The sequence below is a fragment of the Cavia porcellus genome, unplaced genomic scaffold (genome assembly GCF_034190915.1).
Source record: "Cavia porcellus strain 051 isolate PalLab524CR breed Dunkin Hartley unplaced genomic scaffold, mCavPor4.1 scaffold_26, whole genome shotgun sequence".
Classification (NCBI taxonomy): Eukaryota; Metazoa; Chordata; class Mammalia; order Rodentia; family Caviidae; genus Cavia; species Cavia porcellus.
The window spans coordinates 44,442,450-44,451,634 of NW_026947509.1; positions in this window are offsets into that span (position 1 = coordinate 44,442,450).

The following is a 9,185-nucleotide window of genomic DNA, read 5'->3' on the forward strand; positions in this document are numbered from 1 at the left end:
GCTGTCGTGGCAGATGTCTATAATCCCAGCACTTGGGGGCTGAGCAGGAAGATCATAAGTATGAGCCAGCCTGGGCTACACTATAGTATAAAGTGACTCCCCAGTCAGTGTACTTTAGTTTCTTAGTTGTGCAGGTAACAGTTCCTATTCCAGATCCAGTTGCTCTGTCTCTTAGAAGTGGCTGGTTCTGTGGTGTATATGGTATAAACCAATCCCCAACCGACAAGCCATTCTGCCTCTCTACTTCCTGCTTGCTTATCCAGTATAATTCCTGGGCCACCAGAGATTGGGGCCTGATATTTTGCGAGCAACCCAATCAGTGCGAGAGACAGCACAATCATCATGGCGACGGTTCCAAACTGTGCTATGATAATGTATAACTTCTTCTTCCCAGGAGCTCCTGTGGCTTCTTCCTCCCAAGTCTTCGCCAAAGCTCGTGTATGTAAAGATTTACCCAATCCCCTGCACTCTCACAAAATAAATCAGCTCACATCAGTCCCCAGAGCCCTTCCCCCCTCAGAGCCTATATCAGGTAGAACACGCCCTTTGTCTGCAGAGAGACGCCACAGACTTCTTTGAGGTGATTCCCTCGGTGCCCGCTTTAAACTCTTTTTTTATCTAGTTGCCTCCTCTCTTTTAATATTCTTCACTGTTTTAGATTGAGTACAAGGTTTCATCTCAATCAAACATAAATAAACCTGCCTCTAAATCCTGGGTGTTGTTCTGGTGTTTCTGCTTGCCACTGCGTATGGTGCTTCAGCAGGGAAATGTGACCATGCGACCTCTTTGGTCAGCAATCATGGCCCCTGCAGACACAGTAAGGATCTCTCCAGATCCCAATGTGAGGGTGCACCCTTGAGATTTCTTGAGACCACTCAAGAGGTCTGGAGGAGGATTCCTGGTGCTGTGGCAAATAGAAATATTCATTGAAGGCCAAGATTCGAGAAACAAGCAAGTTTTACTCAAAGCCGGTGGACAGCAGGACAACTAGGAAGCTGAAACTGCTGACCCCCCGGCTCGGGTGTCTGGACATCATATAGGAAGTGATTTCTGAGTTTGAGGTTTGCTCCTTATTTGGGGTGATTTTGGGTGCTAGGGGTGGAGACTAGGAGTAGCGAGAGGGGCTTCCTGAGACGAGGTCATCTAGGACAAAGGTATGTCTCATGGCTGTTTAGTCTGCATGATTCAGCAGAGAGAAAATCGGGAGGAGTAGGCAGGACTAAGGAGCATTCAAGTGGCATCTATTCAAAGTGGTGTTGCCGCTGCCACTTCACTGGCTTCTCACTTAAGCAGCTTACATCAGACCCCAAAAGGAGGAGGATGAAATCTGTACGTCTGCCTGCCTGCCTACCTGTGTGCTTACCTGCCTGATTCTGGTAAGAACCCCAGAGGCACCCCAGTTAGTCAGTCTGTCAGACCTTCTCAGTTTGAGCAGAAGAGCTTGATCAACTCTTGTTAAGGCCACCCTCAAGGGAAGGGAGCTGAAATGTTTAACCTCTGAGTGTCTGCTGAATGAATGTGTGAGTGGCATGGAAAGCGCAAGCAATAGGCTGCTCCATCTGTGCACCGCGACTGGGAAGTTCTGGTTGCAGTGGCTGATTGGGCCCTCACCTGCCCATATGGCATAATGCAGGCCTCAGGCTCTCCTTAGCTAAGCTGTACCTAAATCCCCAGAAGAGGTGCAGCAGCCAGATGGGCATCTGAATGCACTTGCACCCTCTCTCTCTCTCTCTCTCTCTCTCTCTCTCTCTCTCTCTCCCTCCCTCTCCCCTCATTCATTCTCATTCTCTCTCTCTCTCTCTCCCCTGAGGGGCACCCACCCTTTGTCTGTTGTACCATCATTCAAGGGTACACAACATATACCATAGGGAGATAGAACAGGAATGAATTAGTTAAAACCCAAAGTCCCTGACTGTGGGAAAAGGGCTGTTATGGAGTTAAAAATGAAATCAAAGAGCTTCCTGCATCTCAAAGGAAAAAAGAAAAAAGAGGCCCATTCATCCTGAGAATTCTGCCTTGGCACCCTCGCTGGCTGCTGCAGTCACTGCCAACACTTATAGCTGCACTCTCCACTCCCAACTCCTCTACTTCCAGCCAACTGAACTGGCTCCAGCTGGCCACTGCCTGCAGTCAGCCCCTGAGGCCCACTCTCCAGAGCCTTCTGTTTACACACCTATCCTGGTCAGATGGCATCATCTAATGGCCACCCAAGATGACCATCAGCAATTCCTTCTGAGGTCTACATTTTGACGGAGGAACAAATAAGTTGTTCCCTGTCAGGCCTGCACAGGTAGGACAGACTGAGATCAAATTGGGCCCCTAGGAACCCTCATTGCAAAAGTTGGGGGCAAACCTGTGAGCTTCCTAGTAGACAATGGAACAAAACTCTCCGACTTCAAAAGTTCCCTTTGTCAAAAAGTTACCATCACTGGGACAGCTGGGACACTTCCTTCTCCCTCGTTCTTCCAGGCACAAACTTACAGCCTGGGAGGACTTTTCCTTCACACCAAGTCAGTCAGCCTTGCTCTTACTTAACTCTGACTTTCAATTTATACTGTTCCCTGAGGAAAAGAAGATGCCTGCATCAGCCTAGGACAGATAACCACAATCCTGAAGTTCTAAACACTTTCCTCCCAGAGGTAAGAACTAAAGACTTGCCTTCAGGCCTGGCCATTGACCATGCCACCTCACCTTGACCCCTGTTACGGTCAGATGACATAGGAAGCACAAAGAGGCATCCAGCCACACGTAAGCCTAATCATCTTGGGCAAGATCTCTGGGCTGTCAACACAGAAAAGATGTCTTTTCCTGCTTGTGAGTTGATCCCATAAACCCATTCAATTGGGAAAATCCTGAGATAAAAGGCCAGCTTACTGAGACTCAATTGCCATAAGGGGTTAAGAACTCTTCCAGCAGCCAGGGATATAACTCAGCTGAACAGTGCCTGCCTGGCAAGCATGAGGTACTAAGGTCAATTCCCAGGACCCACAAAAAAAGAACTCTTCCACCTTGGCTCTGCATTTGTGTCCCTACCTGCAACATGGGACAACTATCAGCAACTCCTTCTGACTGTTCAATACAGAGGAACACAGGCCAGGGATACAGCTCAGTGGCACAAGCACCTATCTGGCAAGTGCAAGGTCCTGAGTTTGATTCCCAGTACAAGAAAAAGAAAGGAGAAGAAGAAGAAGAAACAGGAGGAGGAGAAGGAGGAGAAAGAAGAAGAAGGAGAAGAATGCCACCATATTTTAGGTGGGGTTCAAGCCTTGTTAAAGTCAAAAGCCCCCATCACTGCAGTCGACCCTGGCTGAACACACTCCTCCCCCGAACACATCCAAACTGGGACTATAATGTGACAGACAGCCATGAATCCTTAGATTGTACCACAAGGCTCTCCTAGCAGACCTCAAAGAAAAGGGCAAGAAGCCAATAAAGTTACTGAAATTATCCACTAGAATGACCTCAGCCAGTGCCCAACAACATAAATAACTCTGCCTCCAAATCCTGGGTGCTATTTTGGTGTTTGTGTTTGCCTCTGCAGAACTTGAGCATAGGTTTTGGTGTTTGCAGAAGTCCTGGAACTACCCTCCCCATGAAGATACTGAGGGGCATGCAGCCCTTCATCTGTTATACATTAAGAAATTCTGGGAAGGGCTGAGGATTTAGCTCAGCAGCAGAAGGGCCTGCCTGGCAAATGCGAGGTCATGAGACAGATCACCAGTACCAAAAGAAAAAAGAAAGAAACTCTAGGAAAACATAGTGGGGACTAAAAGGAGAGACTGCTATAACAGGGAATGGAGAATCAAGCCAAGGGGTGAAATAGGAAGGATTGGAGAGAAAATGTTTACTACAAAATTCTTTTTTTTTTAATTATTTAAAGAGAAAGAAACAAAAAAATAAAGAAAAAGAGGGTAGAAATAATACAGAATTACAGAAAAATAAACAGTAAGAAATCACTAGTTGATAAGTTACATATTGTCATCTTAAAAATAGTTGTTCAGGTTACAAAATTAAAGCATACAAAGTGACATTCAAATAGTGACACTGCCAACATCATGTAGCTCAATGATCCAACAAAAATTTAATAATACGGTTATCAGTCCTACACACTTGTTTTTTATCTTAAAGAGGGTAAGATTAAACATATCAAAACAGAACAAAACAGTCCATAAAGAAACAATTTAAAGAAATACAGATTTCAAAGCAAGTCCACTGGAGATCTTCACTATCTTATTGTCTCTGGTTTTCTTCAAAATAGTTTTCCCCATCTTCGCACACATTGAATACATACTGCATATTATAGAACGAATCAAATCATTGCAGGATGATGAAGGCTTTTTAGGTCTTCAAGATCTGACATTGGGGAACTCAATAATGACTACCATAACGTCTCTCATTCTCTTTGTAGTAGCTGTCCTTATCTTTACGTATGCTGAAATTGAACTTAAGAGACTAGACTAATATCACTCTGAACAATGAATAATAGTATTGCTGGATTTTATATCATAATGTTACAGAATTAGCATTGGGTTTCTTAGTGTCTCTTCTTCTTCAGAGTATCTGATCATTACATCTTGCATTATATAATCTGTTCCCGTAAATAGTTTTAAAAATTCTTCCCATGTGTGAATTTCTACATGTATATCTATCCTCTCTGTATTATAGGGAAAAACAGATAATAACAAGACAACAAAACAAATTCCTAGAAAAACATGCAATGAAAAAGACACATAAGACCACAATATTAGGTGATCTACTGTAGTTACTATGCTTTCTCTTGTTATTTGCAATAGACTTGTCCATATCATGAGGCTTAATATAGTTAAGCATAGTATTACATTGCTATTTTTATAAAAACACAACTTTGAAAACATTGTAGGACTTGAGAGCAGTTAATAATCAAAACCGGTATGGATATCTTTTACATCTTGTCATCTTCAGAGTAGTTGCCTCTACTCTTAGACTTGATACTATCACGCATACCAAATTCAAATCAGCCAAGGCAAAACCACGGTCTAACAAACCAGATTCAAATAAGATCAGTCATAGTAAGACAATGTAAGTAATGCAGGGTTTCAGTTTAAGTTAATAAGAAAATTAAGGATAGTTACCATGGTATAACCTGCTATTTTTGGGTTAGATGTTTATGCCCTCAAATCTGATATGAGTGGACAGACTGAAACAAAATAAAATCAAACTAAATACAAAATTCTTAATTATCTAATCAAAAAAGATGAGAGAAAGAGGGGAGGGAGAGGTGGAAAGAGAGAGAATGGATAGGTAGGACAGATGATAAAAGAAAGATAGATGTTGGGCAGACAATGATAGATGAAAGATACGCAGATGGATAGGTAGATGGCAGACAGATAATTGACACTCACCTTTGTTTCAAGTAAAGAAAAAGAAAACCTGGTCTTCTCCTCGAGTTGTGCACTCACTTGCCAGCGCTCTGAGGCTGAATTCATGCCTGGAGCACCACATCTTCCCTCTGGTCCCCTAGGCCTGGCCCTCCCCACGGGAGAATGCTGCTGCTGCCACCACTGCTGGGAAGGCTGAGCCCGCAGGGCTGCCCCGCCTGGCTGAGCCTACTGCTGTCTTCCGGGCCACAGCACTGGGGTCCCATGCATATATTCCTTCTGGGACACGAGAGTACATGAATTAAGAAAAACCTCTCTATCATGCATTTCAATTCAGACATTTAACCTGATTCGCAGCCTCATGCAATAGGACATTAGAGGTCAGAAGACTTCTCAATCCATCTAAAAATACATAAACACATTGCAACAAAAATCCACTAAAAGCAAAAATAGCTAATCCTTTACATGGGAAGAATAAATACTTAACCTCAAGGCCCTCACACTGTGTTATCCAATATAAGCCCTAGACCACCAGAGATCATAGCCTAATATTTTGGGAGTGATCTTGTCCAGTGCCCATCCATTATAAATAAACCTAGGGGCTGGGGATTTAGCTCAGTGGTGTAAATTCCCGCTTGGCAAGTGCAAGGTCATGAGTTCAATCCCCAGTACCAAAATAAATAAATCTGCCTCCAAATCTGGGGTATCATTTTGGTGTTTCTGCTTGTTGCAACATAGTAAGACCCCTCCAAAAAATAATAATAATAATAAAATCCACACAGAAACCTAGTGAGAAACCAATTTCCCAAGTGTTGTCCCATGCTACAAATAAGGAGGTATTAATTTCCTACTATTAAGGGAAAATCTAAGATTCTGTAAGGTAAACTCAAGATTCTGGCACAGGGTAGAAAAAACTAGCTTGTCCAGCAAAGGGGTGCAGCGTGACAAGTGTGTAAATAAACACACGATGGTGGTTGAGGAGTCTCTTCCTCCTGTCCGGCAAAGGGCTCCACCTGACCCAAGCTCTCTGTCTCTATCTTTATTTTCTTCATCCTGTTATCATTCCTCCCTCATAACCTTAGCTCTCACAGTCACCGACAGGAAATTACATACAACTGAGACATCACACTGGAAATCAAAGACCTAACAGTGTACCAGGCAAGGCATCCTTTAGGTTTTGTTATTGTTTAGATATGCTAAGGCCAACAATTTTTTTCTTTTTGGTACCAGGAATCAAACTCAGGACCTTGAGCTTTGCCAGGTAGGTGCTGTGCTGCTGAGCCACATCCCCAACCCAAGGCCAACAGATTGAGGGGAACGCTGTCCATGGCTTCTAAGTTGGGGCAGCAACCACACCACAGAGACCCACTCGGGGAGCAGCAGGTCGGTGGGCTCGGAGGCAGTGGGAGATGGGGAAACTGGGGAAGAGCCTTGGTCATGGCTCCTGAGAGCAGGAATTAACCCCAGATGGAGTAAACAGGCTTGGACTGGTTAGCTTGAATCATGTTAGTGGGCTCTGAGGCATAGTTCTGCAGCTGGTGTCTGGTGCCAGGTCCTGGGTGATTGGGGTGGCAAACAGTGGCCCAGAGAGTGAGACCAACACAGGAATCCTGAGTGTGTGGGCTCTGGGCAGGCTGGTTGGGTTTGAAGGGCACATAGAAAAGCAGGTTGCTCACCCCTCACAGGACCTGGCTCCCTGCAGAGAAGCAGACCCTCCAAGGCCAGCAGGGCCCACCCAGCATAACACTAGAATACAGAAAATAAAAGCCGTGGTCAGCACACAAGGGGAACATCATCGTGAAAAACCAACATGCAATACAGGAAACTGATTCTTGCCCTGCGTGCAAGGATCCATGACAAGAAGAAAGGTGAATAGAACCTGACAAAGTGGTTTCTTCCTCCTTTTGCGGACTAAATTTTACTCCAGTGGCTGAGATAATGATGGGTAAATAAAGTCAAACATACAACCAAGTATCATCCATGCATGAGTGGGCAGACAAAACCTGGCCTGTCTATTCAATGAAACATTATTTAACTATAAAGTGAGGCACAGCACCAAGATGTGCCAACGTGTGGATGGACTTTGAGAACGTCATGCACGGAAAGAGCCCAGGCATAAAGGGTCACTCACATATCAAGTAATTCTATTAATATGAACTATCCAGAGGAGGGAAGTCCAGAGAGAAAGAAGGTGCATTCATGGTCTCCAGGGCTGAGGAAAAAGAAAACAAGGGAAGTGATTGCTAAAGGGTTTAACCTTTCTTTTGAGGGTGATGAAATTGTTTTAAAAGAGACAACTTTATGGCATATGAAGCACATTTCAATGAAGGTGTTATTTAAAGGAAAGAGGAGTGGGAGAGGGGAAGGGAGAAGGAGGAGGAGGAGAAGAGGAAGAAGCTGGTGTGGAGGTGCACACCTGTAATCCCAGCACTTAGGAGGGTCAGGCAGGAAGCTTACTGTGAATTCAAGGCTATCCTGGGCTACATAGTGAGATCATGTCTCAAAAAACTGAAAAAAGAAAAAAGAAGCAATGTTAGGGTTCCCTGAGAGACAGTGAAATTATAAAGTAACTAAGCAAGAGGATAAAGCTCAAACTAGAAGGAGCTTTGTGTGGACAGTCAGGCTGGTCAGCCTGGGCCCGGAACACACCCCGCCCTCTGGCTTGAGTCACTGCATTCCACGATCAGTGACTACAGCAGTCTCCTGTTCCCTCCTCATCCTTGAGGGATGCTCAAAAAGTCTATGTAGATGTCCAGAATAGAATATCCTGTGGTTTTATATATAAATATAGTAAAGTTTAATTTGTAAACTATGTACAGTAAGAGGTTGACATAGTTAATAATAAAACAAGAATGTCATGGTGCCATATACCCTTAATCTCAGCACTTGGAAGACTGAAGCAAGATTGTGAATCTGAGTTCATCCTGGACTACGTGAGAAGACTATATATATATATATGGTGAATATAGTCTGTCTCTGTTGTATCTGCCCTTCTCTTTGACACAGCCACATTGCCAAAGCTACTCTTGCAGTTGAATGTCATTGCTGAGTAAAGGAAGGGTTACTTGCTCACAAGCACTGTGATACCAAGACAGTCAGTAACAACTGAGACAGCTGTGGTCTGATGGGAAGGTAACATACACAGCATGGATACGGTAGCCAAAGGGGTGACTCACATCCCAAGCAGGACAGAGAGGGAGGGTGAGAAACTGCATCATGCTACTGGATTTCAAACTGAAGACTTATTTAGTTCTTATTTCCCAATTAATATTTTGGACCACCGTTGACAGAAGGTACTGCAACCTTGGAAGGTGAAGAAGCCATAGACGTGGTGGGAATCACTGGACTTTGGCACCTGGGGACCTGTTTGTGTGTTTGGGTCCCGTTCATAGTCGAGAATTTCCCAGTAACATTCAAATGCTCCCCGGAGAGATGCAAAATAATCATTTCTCCCCAGTATAGAAGCCTTGTGGAGTAAGAAGATGCTGAGTGGCTGCTTTCAGATACCAGGGCATTTACTGCAAAAGCACTGTAAGACTCTGCTCAGCCCTCAGGCGCATGTGTGTGAGATGCAGTGTGCGTGTGTGTGTGTGTGTGTGTGTGTGTGTGTGTGTGTGTGTGTGTGAAAGACGCATGGGGCCCAAAAGCCAGCAGGTGAGAGCAGGCAAGGTTCTGCCCTGGGAAGGGAGACGAGGGTCACACATCTGGAGGCTCCAAAACACAGACTGGAAAAAGATCTCAAGATGTTTCAAGTAAAAAATGCAGCAGGAAAAAACTGTCAAATAAACATCGCAGACCCAGACCTAACAGCCCTCACACCCAGGAGGA